The sequence below is a fragment of the Esox lucius genome, chromosome 19 (genome assembly GCF_011004845.1).
Source record: "Esox lucius isolate fEsoLuc1 chromosome 19, fEsoLuc1.pri, whole genome shotgun sequence".
Taxonomy (NCBI): Eukaryota; Metazoa; Chordata; class Actinopteri; order Esociformes; family Esocidae; genus Esox; species Esox lucius.
The window spans coordinates 6,062,461-6,085,148 of NC_047587.1; positions in this window are offsets into that span (position 1 = coordinate 6,062,461).

The following is a 22,688-nucleotide window of genomic DNA, read 5'->3' on the forward strand; positions in this document are numbered from 1 at the left end:
GTACATTTTGCATTTCCTTTGGAAATCAAGGTTCCAGAGTCTGGAGGAAGAGAGGAGAGGCACAGAGTTTCCACAGTCAGTGATGGTTTGGGGTGCCATGTCATCTGCTGGTGTTGGTCCACTGTGTTTTCTGAGGTCCAAGGTCAACACAGCCGTCTACCAGGAAGTTTTAGAGCACTTCATGCTTCCTGCTGCTGACCAACTTTATGGAGATGCAGATTTCCTTTTCCAACAGTACTTGGCACCTGCACACAGTGCCAAAGCTACCAGTACCTGGTTTAAGGACCATGGTATCCCTATTCTTAATTGACCATCAAACTTGCCTGACCTTAACCCTATAGAAAATCTATGGGGTATTGTGAAGAGGAAGATGCGATACACCAGGCCCAACAATGCAGAAGAGCTGAAGGCCACTATCAGAGCAACCTGGGCTCTCATAACACCTGAGCAGTGCCACAGACTGATCGACTCCATGCCACACAGCATTGCTGCAGTAATTCAGGCAAAAGGAGCCCCAACTAAGTATTGAGTGCTGTACATGCTCATACTGTTCATGTTCATACTTTTCAGTTGGCCAACATTGCAAAAAAATAAAAATTCGTATTGGTCTTAAGTAATATTCTAATTTTCAGAGATACTGAATTTGGGATTTTCATTAGTTGTCACTTATAATCATCGCAATTAAAATAAATAAACATTTGAAATACACTCACCTAAAGGATTATTAGGAGCACCTGTTCAATTTCTCATTAATGCAATTATCTAATCAACCAATCACATGGCAGTTGCTTCAATGCATTTAGGGGTGTGGTCCTGGTCAAGACAATCTCCTGAACTCCAAACTGAATGTCAGAATGGGAAAGAAAGGTGATTTAAGCAATTTTTAGCGTGGCATGGTTGTTGGCCCAGACGGGCCGGTCTGAGTATTTTACAATCTGCTCAGTTACTGGGATTTTCACGCACAACCATTTCTAGGGTTTACAAAGAATGGTGTGAAAAGGGAAAAACATCCAGCATGCGGCAGTCCTGTGGGCGAAAATGCTTTGTTGATGCAAGAGGTCAGAGGAGAATGGGCTGACTGATTCAAGCTGATAGAAGAGCAACTTTGACTGAAATAACCACTCGTTACAACCGAGGTATGCTGCAAAGCATTTGTGAAGCCACAACACGCACAACCTTGAGGCAGATGGGCTACAACAGCAGAAGACCCCACCGGGTACCACTCATCTCCACTACAAATAGGAAAAAGAGGTTACAATTTGCAGGAGCTCACCAAAATTGGACAGTTGAAGACTGGAAGAATGTTGCCTGGTCTGATGAGTCTCGATTTCTGTTGAGACATTCAGATGGTAGAGTCAGAATTTGGCGTAAACAGAATGAGAACATGGATCCATCATGCCTTGTAATCACTGTGCAGGCTGGTGGTGGTGGTGTAATGGTGTGGGGGATGTTTTCTTGGCACACTTTAGGCCCCTTAGTGCCAATTGGGCATCGTTTAAATGCCACGGCCTACCTGAGCATTGTTTCTGACCATGTCCATCCCTTTATGACCACCATGTACCCATCCTCTGATGGCTACTTCCATCAGGATAATGCACCATGTCACAAAGCTCAAATCATTTCAAATTGGTTTTTTGAACATGACAATGAGTTCATTGTACTGAAATGGCCCCCACAGTCACCAGATCTCAACCCAATAGAGCATCTTTGGGATGTGGTGGAACGGGAGCTTTGTGCCCTGGATGTGCATCCCACAAATATCCATCAACTGTAAAATGCTATCCTATCAATATGGGCCAACATTTCTAAAGAATGCTTTCAGCACCTTGTTGAATCAATGCCACATAGAATTAAGGCAGTTCTGAATGCGAAAGGGGGTCAAACACAGTATTAGTATGGTGTTCCTAATAATCCTTTAGGTGAGTGTATGAATGAGTTTTCATGTGCATGTGAAATAGTGGTACAAGCAGGAGTATTTCTTGCTACTGCCCCTAGGTGGCAATCTTAAACTGATAATCACATAGGTAGCAGAACATTCAGTTGAGCACCTGTTCTCTTCAGTCATTGCCAAGACATTCTAATTTTTATATTCTTCCCTTTGTAGTTGAGCAGAATGTTATGACCTAAAGTTTATGGAGACATCCAGTACAGTAAGTGTATGTACTGTACATGTATTTAGTGCTACACCGTGTGGTCTTCACGGAGGTACACAGTATGTAGTGGCAAATGAAGTTCTCAGTGTTGTTTCTTGGATTCCATTTCTGAACTGCTGACAGGCTGTGTGAGACTCACATGGGGTACTGCTTATTTACATTTCCAGCTGAAATACCCCAGAGTCACGCATACGCAGACACCAGCACGCCTCTATTAACTCCATGTCTTTGCTGTGTGCCTGTATTATTTCTCAAGTTTTTATCCATTCCAGAGTTGAGAGATTTGACCGATTTGACTCATTGCCCCAGGATGCGGTCATGGTTGTTCCACTGTTATAAGGCGACATGACTGCCTTCCCTAGCCAAGGTCTTAAGGCTGTTTGGAGAGTTGTGAGCTCTCCGTTCTGCTATAGCGTCTTATCGCACAAAGCCTTATTGTACAAGACAAGCTATTACATGCCCCATTTTAAGCCTGGCTGCAGATTCAACTCGGAAGACTGGATTTGCCAGATGCCTTCATATGATATTGAGGCAAAACCGGCCATTATGGTGAGTTACCACGTATGCCTGTGTTTAATCAAAATGGGCAAACTACAATGAAAGGCAAGGTCTGTATGCAGTGACTATGGAATGAACCTGGTTGGTACTGGCACAGCTCCAAGACGATGCCATACCGGAGAGTACCGTGCCACATGGGAGGCTATTAGAACATGGTTCCTTTTGCTTAAAGAGTTCCATCCACCGTACAATTCAGCATTTTGGTCTCCTAGGCTTTCACAAATCATGTGAATAATTCACCTTCACAGCTCTCCCTCTCTCACTGTATATAACAATGACTTATTCCACCACCTGCTCTGACTGTTCACGCTTGATGATAAAAACTTGGGTGGAACAGAACCAGCTGTTTCCTGTCTCAAAGGAACACTAGGTATTATGGAGGAACCGTGAGGTCACGCAGGGAAGCATGCTGATGCAACAGAGGAAAGGAGAAGTGTTTTCAGAACCTTTTACAATCCTATCCGTTTGTATGTACGTCCCTGTAACAACGCAACAACTATCCAGCTATGTAGCTTTTGCCACCATCCTCTTCAACCAGAAAGTCACATGGGTCAACACACGTGAGGGCTCGCTTCCCCACCTGATGACATGTGCCATTTGAGGGACTCCTTGGAGCACAAAGAAAACAGGAAATCCCAGCTGACAAAGTCACCCTGCTGTGTAGACAATATTGGCCAATTTGCATCACCCACTGGGCTTCCCAGGTAGTTAGAATGCTGTTTTATCATTGTTTATGAGCTACCTGCTGCTGATTTATCATGTTCAGGTCTCCTTGCATTGGCAAAGCCAGATGATGCACACACGGGGAAGTTGTCAATTTTGTACGGCTCGATCCTTGTCTTAGTTTCAAAGCTTATTGTAGGCAGAGGTTAGTGTCGAGGGACCTCTAATGTACTCAGTCAATGGCTTTTGAGTAGCAGAGGAGGAGAGGGGACGTGAATGGGGTACACAATTGAGATATTCCCAGAACCTGGAACAGAGATTTAAGCAGACTACTTTGAGCTCTTAGTCTGGATTGAAAGACTTACAGAAAAAATACATTGGAACCTAGTGGAAACACAACATCAATCCACACTCGTCATTGCTATTTACAGCTGATAAACCATTTTATGCTGCTGTGTGTAAATCTCGGCTCTGTGGTGAAAGGCTACTTGTTTTATGAAGCTCTCATCCAAGTCAAGCACTGGCTGGAACTTAATATGTTCCAGCCAAACAGTCGTTGCTAGCTAACCGAGTTTGAGTGCACTTACAATGCATTCCATCCCATCAGTTCTTGAGTTCTTGAGCAATCCACTCCATCTGATCTTTTATTCCAGCTTGGACCCTGGTTTGTTGTAGTACTGCACGCAAACTACTGTATCTATAATGAACAACAAAAGGTTGCCCAGCTGTGAGATGCCCAACCATGTAAACCTAAAAGATGAGCCTTCTGTGTTCACATAAAGGCAAGTAACACAGTGTGTGAGAGCTTTGAAAGACCTTCGGGACCTGCAAATGTGGTGCCAGCACAACAGCCTCTACCTCAATGTCAGGAAGACAACACCTTTTATCCCTTCAGAGAATAAAACATATTTGAGATGGGCTAACTACCTAGCTGACAAGGCTGGCAGTATGTTTTCTTTATCTTGGCTTGTACATTTTTAGAAGACATTGACCAGGGTTAGTGCTTTTTCCGACCCTTAAAGGTATTCTTAACCCCTACCCTTACTCTAAACTTAATCTGAATTGTAACTGGTTTTTTTTCAGAGTTTGAACATTAATATGCATTTGTCAACCAATCACACACATTTCTGCATTTGATCATTAATATAAAATAATAACTTCTCATTGCCCATCCCCAATACATTAGTATGGCACTGTAGGGCCTGTTGCTAGACTCACAGATAGGGGACACAAAATATATTTATTCTGAGATGCCAGCACCAACACACACAGCTAGTGCATTGTTTTTATCTTTGGTTGTTCTGCGCTAGGGTTGCCAGATTGGATTGACTGTACAAAGCCAATCACAACCTAAATCCTGGACTCCACTAAAAACCAGCATAAATTAAACTTTTTGTTAAACAACTATACCTATAAATCAACCTGCCGAAACACATTTTTTCGCACACACTATGAAAAAATAGCCCAATTCTGCTGGAAACATTTAGCAACAGGGCTCTGTACTCCTAGGACAGGTTGCCAGACATCCTCTATGCTATTTAAACTTGAAGGAACAACCGGTTCAGCAACTACTGTAACTACTATTTATCACTTCTATGATGCTTTTAACTCCTTTAATCCCAACATGAATGTAAATGTATTTCTTCTACCATCACTGTAAAGCCTTAGCTATTATGATGCTTTGACTAGATCTGTCACCTATTTGAAAGTTAAGCCTGTTACTCACATTTGAAGTGAGATCTTGTTTTAAATTGTAAGTCAACTTTGGCAATTTTATGATTTTGTGCAGAAAACACGGAGCAAGTTCAGCACAACATGTCAACCTTGTTATTCCAAATTCTTCTACAGGCCTTTACACACACATATTTTAAAGCTTTCATCCTTGCCACTCCCTGTTCCACACAAAGCGTTTTCATTCAATGCCATGAGGGGATTTGCAGTAGACTTAAGATGTCAAACTTGTCACCTTACACGGGTCATACTATACTATTTTTGTGAATCTCTTGAGATTTAAAACCAAAGTTATGCTTCTCAAAAGGCCCCAAATTGGTTGATAGTCCAAAAAAATTCAACTCCAGCTCCACTATATTCTTCACAGCCTCAGCCGTAAATAATTGATTGATTTATGATGCTGATAGGAGCCAGATGAAATAGCCCCTGTTCCATCCCGAAGGTCACATAGACTTTATATGTTATTTTAATTATATTCTGCCTCAGCTCGTTACTCGCTCCCAATGGGTCATGCTGCCCATTTGGCTGGTTAGAGGGACTTCCCGAGTCAGTGAAGCCAGGTCACTGTTAGATGCAAAAGGTATGTCAAAGTCAGATATCACTCTTTACACAACACAGTGTAGGTCTATACTGTCTGGTAAACATATTTTACTTAGCATAATAAACATTTGTTTTATTTATTTATTCTTAGAAACTTTTAATTTTATATAATGCGTAAACATCATTGACATGCTCACAGTGTCAGCAGATTTTATAGTCATACATGGCATTAGCATATCATCCAGAAATAATGGTTCCTGGTATAGAGAATTATTGTATAATTACATTGTCTATATTGTCTAAACACAGCTGAAATGCTGTACAAATACTCCGCCTGAAGGTTTAAAGATTTTGAGAAGGAAAAACATTATGTCCCTTCTTTATTACTTCATTAACAGATCATTACATGTAACATTTCAAATGTGAAAAAAGGATTCTGGTAGCCAGTCATGCTGTGCTGTATGAATAACCTGAACGTATTCTGTCTCAAGACTTTGGAGATATTTGACACCAGGGTGCCATTATCTTCCCTCTCAATTATATTAAATTCCATACGTTGATTTATGTGGAATATAAACATTTCAGGTGTCACCAGAAAAGATGGTGCAATGACAATTTATATAATGTGTCACCTGTCTGAATGCTGAGGTCATGAATGGTGACTTGTGAGCGACATTCAGTTGTGAACCTTTAACATACATACATACTTCTAACGACAGCTACAATGTTTGTACCTTGGCTCTGTCTGCTTGTTAACAAAGGCACAGAGTGATTGGTCAACAAACAGCATCAAACTGTAATAAACTGACCTTCGTTTTTCAGGATATACGGTACTGTATGCCAGAACGGCTGAGCGGAGGAGCCAGATGATCCTCTGATTGGTGTATTTAGCATGTATATAAAATGGAAAATGCTTAAGTTGAGGATAGATTCCTCCTACTGGTCTACACATCTTGAAATGATTGTATTTTCCCATTTGAGTCAGCAGCATGTCAATGTCACCATGTGCAGTGCAGTTGACTTAGTTAACCAACCAAGATCTGACAACCTCCCTCTTTAATAAGGTGTGGGTGATCACAGCTTTAAAAGCTTGTCATCTTTTGGTACTCACCGGTAAGAAATGAAAGTGGCAGGCTGCTCTGAAATTCTGCCTATGCGTCAGTTTTATTGGTTGATTTATTCTGCAACATTTAGCCAAAATAAATAGTTTATTAAATCCCTGGATCTAGCTATAAAATGTATTGGGAACAGAATTGAGTGTTATAGTTTTGCTAGAAGCACTGTACATGTTAATTTCTTCATATATTCTGCATCACATCTTGGTCGTATATATATAAGTACAATAGAGATCAAACTGCTTTCTGGCACTGTAAATACCTCATTCAGCCATTGACCACTGTAGAAACACTCCCAAACACTGTAACCTTAGAAACGCAGAGTTTAACAAATTCCACGAGTTTCAGTCTTCTCAAAGAGCTAGACTCCATCTTTAGCCACAGTTTAAGAGCAATAGCCCTCGTTATGCAAGTGCTTTTTGAATCTCAGGTCTTGTGTTGTTTTTACACAAAAATAGCTTTATTTAGATAAACAAGATTGTATGCCAGATTTGGGTCATAGATACAGTAGATTAAAGAGTGTCTTTTTGTAGTGCAAATGGGTTAGAATAGCAAATGGTGCAAATCACCTTCCCGAGGACACTCATTGCAGCTACTGAGACCTGAAGAGTATTGGAGTGAGAGGTGACAAAGGAATTCTGGTTCAGTTAGTCCTTCAAGTTCCATACATTTCTATAAAATGTCCACAGATTCAGAGAAAAAACATCTCACACCAGCACTAAATTATTTTACTATAACCAGCAACAGCACTTTCAACACTACGTGCCATGTTAGTTACCAGGTAAATACTGTGTTTGTCTTCCAAGTGGTTTCGCCAAAGCAATGCATGCACATGTGCATCGCCTCATGGCGCAGCAAGAGTTTCTCATTGCTAGTGCGAATCAAACACTGTATTTACATGTTATGATTGTAATATTGTAATGAAATTGCCTTCAATTACTGTAGTCTACTGTACTTAGGCTCATACTTGGTCTTTAAGCTATTTGTCTCCCTGTAGTGGACAGCCACAGGCTAAACCCTTCCTCAGAACTTTATATCAGGGGGTCTTCTCGAGTGATTTGCAGTTTTTACATTGATATACGCTTTTCATTAATTTTATGCGGTTGTTCTCGCTGATTATCCAATGTTGTCACACACAGAGGTTTCGAAAAGTAATCCTCTTCAATAGTGTGCAATTAATTCTACTAGATTGAAGGCAGAAATGATAGGGACTTCACATACTAGCCAATAAAACATAATTTTTTTGCATTACAGAAAATCAAATAGTCTAAACTGGATTATTCCATGCTGCCCTTTTCAAAGTGAAATCTATCTGTACAGCTGCACAGGCCTGTCACATTTTAGGTAACAGGCAATAAATAAAAAGGGGATCTGTGGAAAATACAACCTTGAGTTATACACTGAGATTTCTCTTTTAACTTCCATCATCCAAGTTCTAAAAATATAATATGCCTTCTGTTCACCATCAGAGATTTCAGGAATTTGAAGAGTACTTGAATATGTAGTTACTGTTTAGCTCGATTTGTTTATTTAGATTTCTGTTAGCTCCTGTCAAAGCAGCTACTGCTCTTGGTGTCCACAGCTACAATTTCACAGCTCCTGGTGTCCACTGCTACAATTTTCTTGTGCCACTTACAGAATGTTGCCCCCCACTTCCCATTTAGCTGGACACCTCTGAAACGCTATGTATAAATCTCTACGGTCTGTAAAATCTGACATGACAAAAAGAAACTGCTGATTTTGTGCATTCTACTATTACAACTTGAAAAAGTCAGTTGAAAGCCAAAATGAGTTTTTGTTAACCGTTTGGAAACACTGGTGAAGGTGATTGATGAACATTTTACTTTCCTCATGGCAACATATTGATGGCATTTGTTTTCACTGTTAAATCCCATTCTTTTCTCCCCTTGGAGATATTGAATGTTAGCTGGATTCCTTTTAGTCACAATAAGTTTAGTATGGATGAAAACTAATAGAATTAGAGTGTGTTATCTTCCTCTGGGGAGTGCAGGGTTTAAGATTAGAGCTACAGCTTCATTTCTACTATCTGACTTCAAAAGATTCTTTCCATTCTGGTGCACATTTGCCACCTCTGCCAAAACACTAGCTTTTTCACATAGCATAGACTTGCTGCACACAGAATACTGGAGTGCAGTAATATTCTATGTAAGTGCTTACCTCATACAACATGTTCAAAACTAAGCAAAGTAATGAAAAAAGTACATTAACATTTTATCTGATGTTAACATAAAAAATGTAATCCGATAATATGCAGGCAAGCGAAATAAATCAATGAGCTGACAGCAAGAATGGGTCTAAGAATGTAATTATATAGGCAAACGGATTTACTTCCCAATGTAAAATTAATTATTGTAAAAGGCACACAGCTTTAATTACAAGATGCTGACACTGGGCTGGATGGCTGCTATTAACAAAAATCACTGTACCAGGTATGAAGTGAGGTAGAGAGATAGCGATACAGACCACGGGGAGCGACAGACAAGGTACTGTATATTGTGCCAGGGCAGGAATGCATGAAGAAGAGTAACAGCACATTATCTCAGATCAACGTACTCTACGCACAACACATACAAGTGTCTAGTTTATATGTTTACATACCAAGTCTATGTTGTTGACCAATCACATTAAAATAAACTTCCCATCCAGTGAGATGCCAGAAACACACGTGTGAAGCGAAGACAGAAGCACCTATTATGAAGAAAACACGGTATAACGTTGGGCCCGGCTGGGTTCTCATTCATTTTTCAGAGACTGACAATTATATGTAGTTGCATATTACAGTGGTCATGGTATGGGCAGCCCCAGACTGCCCTCTCAGCCACAGTGGTGTCCTGCCAGGGTAGAGAGACCACCCACTGGTACACTGAGGTGGTTTTGCTGTCTCTATGGGTGGCATGTGAAAACAAAAATTAAGAAAGAAATTGCTGACCTCAGACAGACAGGCAGACACTTCAGCAGGCCAATAGTGTGTTTGTGTTAGTAAGGCCCATGACTGAGACAGGAGAAAGCTCCCTGTGATAGGGCTCCAAAAGAAATGGGAGGAGACCCACCCAACCCAAGACAAAATGGCTTCCAGGTTTATGGCAAAATAACTATAGATGAATAAGACTGCATTATTATGGTAGACACACTGGCGAAACCCCCGGGGTGGCAGCTGCCACCATGTGGGTCCATGATACTCTTAGCAACGGAGCAGTAAGGATCGCACTAGACTAGCCTAGTAGTAATGAAACAAGGTACTGCTGCACATGTTTACTACATAAATTATACAAAATGTTATAATCTTACATTAGCAGCAGCCATGTATTATGGTTAAGATATGTCTGACATCATCTACCAGCTAATGTAATGCAATCCTCAATATTTTTGGTTAGTTTAGCTAGCTAGCAAATTTGCAGATGAAGTAGCTTGTAGCTAGCTGCAATCATTATGCCATGTAATGCTTGTCATTATAGCTAGGTAGAAAAGGGGCATTGAACAACATTCAATTGTTAATTTAATCTGTGGAGAAAGTTTTATCTACACTTATTCTAAAGTGGACATCTCTGGGCATCTCTACAACATCAACAAAATGGGATGTGTGGTCATATGATTAACAGTTGTAATTTAGAATTTGTTAGTATATTAAATTGCTACTTCATTCATAACCTCAGTAGCCAATATTCATTGTTTGCGTATTTCAGGCAATATAATGCATTCTGTCACCACTGGTAGTAACCCAAACGCAGACCGGACGCGGGAGGTGCAACAATACGTATTTATTGAAAGCAGGGAAGGCTGGGGAAGTAGTGTGGTTGGTTTGAGGGCAGGAGCAGGTGCAGAGTAGTCGTGGGCAGGCAATGGGGTCAGTACACAGGCTGGCGGCAGAGGTACAGGCAGGTAGCAGGCAGAGTAATTGTAGACGGGCAGGAGGTCGGTGTACAGGCTGGCGGTGGTCGTTCTGGTGGAATCCTGTGGTCACAGGGGAACAAGGTAAGTAACAGACAACACTGACTGGGCGTTACCTGAGCAGATTGTGGCTATAGGGCAAACGTAACACGTACGACTATGGATCAACGATCTGGCAGGGACGAGTCGTCAGGGCTCCTCAGAAATACAGTTGGTGATGAGCCAAGCGGGAACAGGTCAGTGATCGCCGATTGGGGACAGCTGGAGCCGGCTCTACTCCAAGGATTGAAGCCACGCCCCCTAAGTCGTTGCTCCGACAACCGGGGGAAGCACAACAGGGCACCTCAAGGGAGGGAGGACGTGACACATTCATTTTCAGAGTAATATAAATAATACATTGAACTTTCTGGGACTCAAAGATGCTTTACATCAGGTACCAAACAAACAAACGAGGAGAGCGATTGGACAGCACACAGACAAACGTAAAGACAAGGACTCAGACATGACACTGGACGAAGGGAAAGGGCAGCGGCTAGGGGTAGGCTTGTTTGAACAGATGAGGCTTGAGGCGGTGGATGAAGATGGTAACAGATTCAGAGTCACGGTTTGATTGTGGGAGTTCCAAAGCCTTGGAGCAGCCCTGTCTCCGAAGCTCTGTAGCTTGGACCTGGGGCTGATGAGGTGACCAGCTGTAGCAGAGTGCAGTGACTGAGAGGCAGTGGCGACGTTAGGCCTGGGCGTCCGGGGCTATAGCCCCGGTTCTTTTATGAATAGCCCCGGAACTAAAATTTTTAATGTTTTTGAAGTTAATAAAAAAAAGTTAATAAAAAAATTATCTATTGCTTATGCTTCTGCCCTTGACTGAATAATATATACAATGTCTCAAAGTTAAATACTTCATCGGTTCCCTCAGTTTTACCCTTAGGAGTCCCCAATCACACTGGCGTTAAGTCCGGTTTAAATCACATGACCGGTTTGAAATGTCCGGTTTAAATCACATGACCGGTTTGAAATGTCCGGTTTAAATCACATGACTGGTTTGAAATGTCCGGTTTAAATCACATGACCGGTTTGAAATGTCCGGTTTAAATCACATGACTGGTTTGAAATGTCCGGTTTAAATCACATGACCGGTTTGAAATGTCCGGTTTAAATCACATGACCGGTTTAAAATGTCCGGTTTAAATCACATGACTGGTTTAAAATGTCGAAGCATAAAAAAGTCAAGTTGAGCGATCCCGTCCACTTCTGTCAAAAGTGCTGGCTTGAAACTCCATTCTAGTTTATGTTTTATGTTCATAGACCCAATAAAAATGGAGATAGGATAATTTTCATTTGATTTAAAAATCGTGTTTATGCGTGTGTAAAAGAATGCAAGATGGGATGGGTTAGACATTTATATTCGTCATATTTTGTCATAAAACTAAACGGAGAAAAATGTCTGATATGTATGTATGTGTGTTAGCAAGACTACACTTTGTTTTTAGTTGCTGAATTTGTATTAAGTGGACATAACCAACAATAGAATGATATGCCACCCTTGAAATTCTACTTGCCACTCCATGTAAAGCTTTCTAGAAATGCCACTGGATAGACATGGCTAATTCAAGTCATTATTAGGGTAGACATGGCTATTTCAAGTCATTATTAGGGTAGACATGGCCATTTCAAGTCATTTTTAAGGTAGACATGGCCATTTCAAGTCATTGTTAGGGTAGCTATTGTCATTTCAAGTCATAAATAGGGTAGGCATGGCCATTCCAACTAATTATTAGGGTAGACATGGCTATTTCAAGTCATTATTAAGGTAGACATGGCCATTTCAATTCATTATTAGGGTAGCCATTGTCATTTCAAGTCATAATTAGGGTAGGCATGGCAATTCCAACTCATTATTAGTGTTGACATGGCTATTTTAAGTCATTAAGGTAGACATGGCCATTTAAAGTCATTATTAGGGTAGACTTTTGCTGGTTATGTCAGCTTGGAATAATGCGAGCATGTACATTTGTCTAGCTTTTTATCAGCATCTGCTTATACCATTTTTTTATTGAATAAAACATGCTTTCACTAATGTAACTTTGTCTTGAATTTCAGAAGTAAATTTGCTATTGGTATAATTCATGTATTCATCAACTTCAGCAGTCCATAGTGTAACACTTTGCAGAAATGTCCTCCACCAAAATATCTGCTGGTTACGTCTTTGATGATAAAAACACTGAATATAGCTTCACAAACTCCGTGAAAAGTTTTATGCATTATGTATTGCGGTTGGCTGAGGAGGATAATCTTTGGCAGCGTTAAATATCAGAAATATAAAAGTTTTTTGTCTTTGTGCAACGTGAACCCCAGCCCTTGTTTAAAAATAAATATGCCACATGCCTGGAGCATAATATTCCTGGTTATAGAAATAGCTTAATTGACCACATTTTCAAATGTATATGCTATGTATTTATTTGGAAATATAGTACAATGCCATTGGACCATCATAATAAATGTTTCTCAAGCATTTTCACTCATGCTTTCATCACCGGACAATAAGGGCAAGACATTACGACTCCTTTCTGTTTGTTTTATCCAGGGGTTGCCCTTTACCATCTTATGGTTGGTGTGCCTGGGGACAACAGTGTTTGTTAACGGGTCAGGGTCAATGGATTCCAGGATGTTCACTCTTTTCCAGGGGGGTAACAGTGACCTGTTCGTAATATTGGGGGTCATGACCCCCTAATTCTACAACCCTGCCTGGGGAATATAGGACAGGTGATGGTGGGTTTTTATCAAAAGGTATTCAAAAGTATGTTTTACCAACTGTTTACCAACTCACTTATCCTTTGGCACAGCCGAAAGTGTCAACATAATGTTACTGTTTGTTTGGCCACGTGAATGAAACATACTGTAAACCCTAGTGATATTTCAGCTCTGACACTGCTAAATGTTGTAGGATAGTTGTATGTTGCTCCTAGAGCGGAAAATGAAATATGAAATATAAATTCTGTAGGCATGTGGAGATTGTCCTTGTGATGATGAAATTAAGCTAACTTATTGTTGCATCGCTTAAATATCTACTTGCTTCCCATGCTAAAATGTCCTGGGTTTAGTTTAGTACTGATGAACTAACCTCACATATAAAAAAGGTGGTGGTGTAGCGCAACTTAAAGTTTTAATAATTTATGTGTAAATCCCTGAATTTATCTACACATTTGCCATGAAAATCCCACAGGAATTTCATATTTCATGAGATGAACCGTGTCTCAAAATGACATTCTAGTGGCAGCAGTGGCAGCACATGATTTGTCTGCCAATGTCTTCCTGGATCAATTATCTAGCATAAGCAAAAGTAAATTAAGTGCATTAAGTACCATAACTGAGTTACTGCATCGCATGAATCATCCGGTGCCAGTTCTCCACACCATGGTTTCAACTGCAGTTTTGATGATGCATTCACACAAGCAACCACTCCGGTAAATGGACATTTCAAAAACACACATCTGACCTTGGAACTCTATAAATTAAGTGAACTTAATAAATGTACTTGGGCAATGTATAAATATGACAAACAATGCATATATCAGCAGCATCCATCCCATTCCAATAAATAGTTTTCTATGACTTAATCCAAGATGTATGACATGTTCTTGACAAGCAATTTCTGGTTCTGAAGTTATGTTTGTGTGTGTATTAATCATACTGAGTGTTAGTACAGGGAACACGGCATGGAACTGCCTTTAAACAGGCTCCAGTCTTGGCAGAAGAAGAACAAACTCCACAAGGAAATAAAGAGCAAGGGGGTCAGTTATTGGAGCTGGTGCAGGAGTCGTTTTGGTCCTGATCAGCAGAAATGTGTTGTTTATATCAGAATCAGCCTCTGCCAGGGTGTTATTTGAAAAGCCACCGTGATTTGACTTGGACGTGAGAAGGGTTTTCTCTTGGAAAGGACCGATGTTGAACTTCACTGTAACAGTACAGTGGTTTTGCCTTCACATTCTAATTCATTCCTCACATTCCTCACATTTAGACCCAGAGTTCTCTGAGGCAGCACAAATAAATTGTTTGCATTTGTCTTTTATTTAATATAAGTCAGTAAATGTATATTCATTCTCTCACTAATTGGTTTTAAATCCTTGTGTTCTTTCATAGAACTCAGCAACCTGTTCTTTTATCTGGGCCCGAAGATATAACCCTAGCATCTGAGTGAATAACTTACACACACCGTGTTACGTGTGGTCTCTCAAACTAGGTCAGTGACCACACTGAAGCACTCACACCAAAGTGTTTGCAGTTAGACAGAACTGCTGCATTTTTCTACAGGTTTTTATTTGTCAATGATGTCACCACACCAGTCAGGTTCTCACAGGACCCTCCAGGCCTGCTACTCAGCACCTCACAAGTGTTGTATCTTTCCCTCCTACCTCCACATCAACAAATATTCAGATGGACCAGGGCAGAACAAAGCCTTCTCAGTGGCAACACTTTCCACTTGCCCATTCTAGAAGTAGTACATGCTATGCATCTACAAATATATTGGTCATTCAAAATTCCTTTATGGGGTTGCTCATTATTTAATGCTGTCCTTCATATTGCTTTCCAATGCATAACTTGTCACATCAGAGTGGTGAGGGCTACACTGAGTAAATGAAGTTTACATTTTGAAATCCTTCTCTTTGTGTTCAAGGTAAGTGTGTTCAATGGAAAGTTCAGGCCATCTTGGGGCTCCAGCCCGCCATATGTTTCCAGTCTTTGGGTTTTTGTCTTCAACTTCATGAAATGAAGAATGCTGTCGAAAAAAGATAAGACCCATCAAATGGACATAATAATAATGAATCAAGTATCCTCCTCTCTAAGGTAGACATGTGCACACCACATGGTCCATAAATTCCCTGGCTGTAGAGGCCTTGGGTGACTTTATCCACTGTCTCCCAATCCCTCAACCTCAACAACAGGTCAGCTGTCAATTCAATGTTTTATGTTGAATGCTTTCTTGTATGTTTTGGGGATATATATATATTTTTGCTTTATAAAGTCAGATCTTGCAGGCTCATCAGCTAAAGATCTGAGCCGTGTATTATAGCTAGCTAACTTAAGAAAACATAAAAATGGAACGTAGATGTGTCGGCCGCTTTGCAAGGAATAGGATGCTTGAGGCAGTGCTGTATGGTGAATACAGTCAGGGGTGAATAACAGCCAAGTGAGTATAGGTCAGGTATGGTCATGCATTGGTTCAGCCTGGTAAGGGTTAACACAGTGTGAGATCGCGCTCTCTATGCATGGACAGACAAAACACAGTCTTCCTTGCTCTGTGGTTTGTTTCCTCACTCCCTGCATTTGTAATGGTTAGACTGGAATGAGCTAGGTTTAGACTGGTATGTGCTAGGTTTAGACTGGAATGAGCTAGAGTTAGACTGGTATGAGCTAGGGTTAGACTGGTATGTGGTAGGTTTAGACTGGTATGAGCTAGGTTCGGACTAGTATGAGCTAGGGTTAGACTGGTATGAGCTAGGGTTAGACTGGTATGAGCTAGGTTTAGACTGGTATGAGCTAGGTTTGGCTCAGGCTTGGCTAAAATGAGATGGTGCAAGGCTAATGTAAGCATGGACTACACTGATGTTGGATAGGCAGGTATGCATTAGTAGGATCTCTTTTACTGTTTGTATAGCTGGTTAGTTGCTTTGGTGCTCATGACTGCCAGATCTTCAGCACTTTGCAAAATGATTTATTCAGCAACAAGTGTGGCACCCATATTGGAATGCTCATTTAGCATGTACCGTTGATTCCAGTTTTTCTTTTCACTAAGGTATTGCACGTGGAATGTGTCACTTTGAATACCAAACATCAGCCATCATTGCTTTGCCAGTATGTACAGAGTGGTGAGTTAAGACAGACTAGATCAATCCATTTTTGAGTTGGCTGGTGTCACAGATATCTGTCCATTTCAGAGGTGGACAAATCTGTTTCCATCCATGCTTCCAGATCCTTAGGATTTGTCTTTTCTTCAAAAATAGAAGATTCCAACTTTTCCACAGATAGATGGAGCAGATTGTATATGGTTGACCTTTCCGGCCATTACAGTGCATTCCTCACAGATGTAGAGGAAAACCATCGGACCAGCTGTTTGATGTAGCACAGTCTTTGTGCCGTGGTCCTTTGTGAGTGTGGGTGAATGGCCAGTCTGTGACAATCTTACTGCTGATATGAACAACCACGTGTTTGTTATAGAAGCATGCACCGTTACAAACATTACACAAATATGGTAAATGCTTCCTCCACCACCTACTGTGCTGGATCTTCATGGTTCCAGCTCATTATTCAGCATCATCCTTCAGCACTTCAGTCAAACACAGTACAGTAGAAGATAGGCAACTACTGCTGACCCAAAGACATCTTTGATCACATTCATAGATGATGCCATGGTGATGGTGACACCTTACCGTCATATTGCACCAAAGTTGAAAAACGCCTGCCTTTTTACGCTTGCTCACAAGTGTAAATAACTGTAAATGAATGTATGCAGTACACATTTACTTCTCATACGCATTCACCCCGTATTCTCATAACATGGCGTTCAGGAGCACCTTTACTGCCAGAACTATTTGGGTAGGTGGAAATGGGAAAGAATCTGATCACAATGTATTTTTTCACGACAACGTGAGAAAGCAGCATGATAAGAGTTACGTCAAAAGCGCTGCAGAAGACACAATCATGTCTGGAAGACTCTTCGATTGTATCAAGTCCGCTGGGAGTTGTTGGGGTGAAACAAGGCCTTAAACACAAATAGGATATCACAAAATTATGGAGAAAACCTTTCTGCTAAAATCATATAAGTAAGTATGTTTGATAATGGTCCTGTTTTTCTAAAGTTATCAATGTCTCTTATGCCCATTGCATAGGATTAATTCCACAGAAATATTATGAATACAACAAACAAATGTACTTAAATCTGAGAACTGGGACAATGGTTTTATTTATTCTATTTTGTCCAATGAATTAACTGTATGCGATAATCGAGTAATCAAACCTAAGAAAAGTAACTTGATTGTGAACAATTAATCTCATTAATAACACCTGCCAAATTAATAACCCAGTCCCTTCTAACAGACAGTCAAACTACACTGAAATGACCAATCAATAAAAGTGTCAGGCAAATCCAAATACGTTTTAGAATACTGCAAATGCATCAAAGATAAAACTGAATTCAAACACAAGATGTCTCCAAATCAGCAGAACATTTTGGTTATTTTGGAAAAAGTGTGGGAACACTACACTCTGGACAAAGTTTTTTGGTCCATGACTTCTAATATATTCCAGTATCTCATGCAGCCATTGATCAAATTCCTCCCAGATTTTTTTATTTTATTTACCTTGATTTATACACAGAAATCAACTTAGACCAAGGTATTTTTTGTATGACTGAGCCCTGCATTTCAAGAGAGAGAGAGAGAGTGTGGTAACTCATTTGGTAATTTGGTGCACTATTTTTCACTGTTAGACAGTCAGGCAGTTTTTGTATGGCTGCCTTGTATAAAAACACAAAAGTCTGGCACTTTGAGATCCCAGCAAACTGAAGCATACATTTCAAAGACATTTTCATGTAACCAAATCCCAAGGCATTTGTAAGAAGCAACACATGCTATAAAAACATTAAGGGTAGAACTTTTAGGGTCATCTAAAGCTAGGTTTTGAGACCTCAAAAAAAAAAGTGCTTAGTTTTTATTTGTATTTAGTACCAACTTACAGTCTGTAAGTGATTTTTGTAACAGCTGGAAATCAAACTGCAGGTGTCCAACAGCTTTTTCAAGACAGGGAGTCTTTGTGCTTAGTACTGTGTTGTCAGCATAAACATGAATCGTGCAATTTGTAACATATTTCTGGTTGTGTGGGCCTGACAGAATCATTTCTAACCCATAGTTTTCTGCATGTTGACATACACTAGTTTATAAAAAAAGACCAAGATATGTATCCAGTCCCATTTGTTAAATTAGGTTGCCTTTACAGTATCTGTCAGCATCACATTACACCTTTACAGTATCTGTCAGCATCACATTACACCTTTACAGTATCTGTCAGCATTATATTACACCTTTACAGTATCTGTCAGCATTACATTACACCTTTACAGTATCTGTCAGCATCACATTACACCTTTACAGTATCTGTCAGCATTACATTACACCTTTACAGTATCTGTCAGCATCAAATTACACCTTTACAGTATCTGTCAGCATTACATTACACCTTTACAGTATCTGTCAGCATCACATTACACCTTTACAGTATCTGTCAGCATCACATACACATGCATGTTTGTATGAAATATAAAAATAAGAAAATTTCTGCTTCTACGTCTCTTTGCCCAGAACAACATCGCCCAAGTATCATGTCTTGAACGTAATAGGATGTCGTACCTAGCCAAACATGCAAACACTGCTCTAAGATATGTTTTTAATTTATTTTCAGAGACAGCCTGCTTTCTCCTAACGCTTCACAAATCCATGCATCACTGCAGTCTCTGTCTGTTTTTCAGGTAACTACCCTGGATGTGATCTCGATGGGATATTTCAGTGGTTTATAAATTATAGTTTGAGCAAATGCTTTAATCATATATATTCCCAGTGCAATCTTGCATGTAACCATTAAAGGGATAGTTTGGAATTTTGGCAATGACAATTATCTACTTCCTCAGATTCAAGATTAAATACCAGGGTATGTGTCTGTAGCTGGAATAAATTAAATTAACTGTGGTAAAGTATGTAAAGGTTTCTTTGGCGAAATATTGATATAAACCTTTATCAAGCTAAGTGAATTGAAAATACTCCAATAACAAGCGATACCTATGGGAATACATCGTTGTTGAAGTATGGTATTTATGTAAAATACATATGTACTCTTTGCAATAAGATTTTTTTTAAAATTGTATTTATGTATTTACATTAACAGAGTGTTGGCTGAAGCAATTCCAGATTGAACCCATCCATCAACACGGGGGGAAAGAATATATTTGCCTAACTCAAAGTGACCTATTGGATGTTGAGCTTCGTTTTGCATGCTTTTCTTTATGCTGTTGAGAATTAGGCTGAACAAGTATTTGAAATGAGTCCAGAAAGGCATGATGAATGAGTGGTGAAAACATAAATCAAAATATAACACTTGTGTTCACCTAGAGAAATGCTTACCGCTACACAAGTTCAACTTATGGGGCTGAAGTGGTGTTTATTCTTTCCATGCCAACTGTCCTTCAGGCCATTATTAATGACCCAACTGGTACTTGGGAGACTTGATTAGGAAAAGACTGTAAAATATCCTCTTTTTTCACTTGTGCGCAAGCTGTCTCTATCTCCCTCTCTCTGGCTCCCTCTCTACCACTTACTTTTTGAAATTAATTGTGTACATGAGTAAAAATGTAAACTTATTTTGGCTCAATCCCAATGTCTTCTCATAGCCCTCCCCCTGTTTTCCCTCTAAGACTGCCCTTTAGACAGTGAATAATTCAGACCCACTCAAAAGGTTTGTATTGCTAGGTTGGTTGCTTGACAAACTGATGAAATAGCTCAAATTGTTAATATTATTATATTTTTATTCATACATTAAAAATGTTTAAAAAGCAGCATAATGTGATATTATATTGTCTATTTTGGGTTACTTGGCTGTATTTGCAAAAAACGTTGTAAGGAGGTGGTGTGGTAGTTCTGACCCAGCGTAGAAAGGGGGTGTGGTAGTTCTGACCCAGTATAAGGAGGGGGTGTGGTAGTTCTGACCCAGCGTAGAAAGGGGGTGTGGTAGTTCTGACCCAGCGTAGAAAGGGGGTATGGTAGTTCTGACCCAGTATAAGGAGGGGGTGTGGTAGTTCTGACCCAGCGTAGAAAGGGGGTGTGGTAGTTCTGACCCAGTATAAGGAGGGGGTGTGGTAGTTCTGACTCAGCGTAGAAAGGGGGTGTGGTAGTTCTGACCCAGTATAAGGAGGGGGTGTGGTAGTTCTGACCCAGCGTAGAAAGGGGGTGTGGTAGTTCTGACCCAGTATAAGGAGGGGGTGTGGTAGTTCTGACCCAGCGTAGAAAGGGGGTGTGGTAGTAAGTACCTGTGTCCAGGTGCTCTGCATCCGCCAAGTGTAAGTGAGTGTGAGTAAGAGTGTTGGCTATAGAACACACTTACTTGTGACTTTTTCACATGTATTTTGCCCACAGCAGTCTGTGAGCCATGTGATTTGTTGGGTTTTTGTTGTTTAATTCCATTTAGTCGAGGTATCATTGTCCATCCATTTAAACATTCTGATAGGTGTAGTCGGTAAGTGTGCGACAATATGAAGTCCTTCAGGTTATTTAATTTTTTTACTTTGTATTCTGCTCTGTAAGTAAAGGGCCACAATACGGTCTAAAACTGAAAATCTTTTTTTTACATGCTGTTAGTGAGTTATTGTGAAAGATGTGGTTATAATGGAAGATGAAAGGACAGAAATAAGGTATGTATTTATTTGCCTGTCCCCTTCAGCATTTTTTTTCTGTGTTCATTTCAAAGAGGTGGATGAATTATCCCTCACCGCTACATGTTTTCTCATGTGACTCAGTGATAGCCTCACAGCCATGTGTTCCATCTCTGCAGCTCTTTGATAACCTTCTTCATTGCCACATGGCTATGATGAAGAAGACAGAGGACCTCCACATAGTGATAAATGAATATTAACCTGCACTTCCTTCGGGGAAAAACCAACCAGGATCATATACGCCTTTGATAGACTTGAAATGTGATCATTTGTTGAACTGATATGTACCTCGGTCTTTCGCAACCATGATTGCAGTCCAGAGGACAATAAAACTTCAGCTGATGTAGGAAAATACGTATAATTCTCATTCTGTCCTTATCTGTCGCCTGAGTGCGAAGGCAGCCAAACATGTATTGATTGATAGTAAGCCCACAGTTCCTTGTTTTGCCTGGCCAATGCTTATGGTTACCGAACTGTTATGTGTAAACACTGAGACTGACTGCAGGCTCAAGTTCTGTCACATCATGATATGCTTTGGAAACGTGTGCAGCCAAAAGCACTAATCCTGTTCACGAGATGCATCAGCTGCTGCTCTTTCAGATTATTATTCTGTGTGGAGATGGATCGTTTTATTGTGTAGCTCCATAGCTCCAACACAGACACAGCCAGCCATTTAGATGGCCCAGTGAATCTGTCAAGCTCCTCCACTATCAGTGCTCTCTTCAGACAGGTCTGTTTCAAATGCAGATACAGTACTCTATAACCATGCTCTTGGAGTGAGCCCACCATTTAAACATAGCTTTTGGGAACACTTTCTTTGAAAAATCCTTCTGTACATGCTCTAAAAGCTCATTGTAACAACCCAACCAGGAGACTTAGGTACAAACTTACTGAATTGGTTGTCTTTCTAGTAATTTACAGTAAATATGCTTTCTGGATGATCTGAATAATATTATGCAGAGTTATAACTCATGTGATGGGATTCACCTGTCTATTTCACATTGAATATTATTGTAAATGTGCCCTCAAAAACGTTTTCAAAAACCTATGAAGACATACACAGGGACTAGCAAAAGAAATAAACAATTGATCGCTCAACACAGTGCAATGATCGCTCAACAGATATCAACAGGCTAATGGTGACCCATGGAGTGATTGTGCATGGTAAAGCTTAATCATTCAAGATAATCCATGTTGTAGATGTTCTACAAACCAACTGCAGATTATCAGCAGAATTTCTTCGGGGTCATTGTTTTGTGTATCAATATCAGATGGTCACAAATGTTGATTAGAGTCTACGTTTTTCAGATTTCATTTGTACTGTAAAAAGTCAAACAATAACTTCTCTGCCAATCAGTGTCTGCTGGTCTTCCACACAATTCTGCAACAATGTGCTTTTGCTCCTCAAACACAAACGAAACGCAGATGAGTCATCATGTTTGGTGGCTTATCCTGGATTTAACCAGCTGAGTGTCTTTTAGTGGTTGGTCTTATCCAGAGAGGCTTATAGTAATTAATGCATAAAATGCCATATTTTTTCACAGGCGG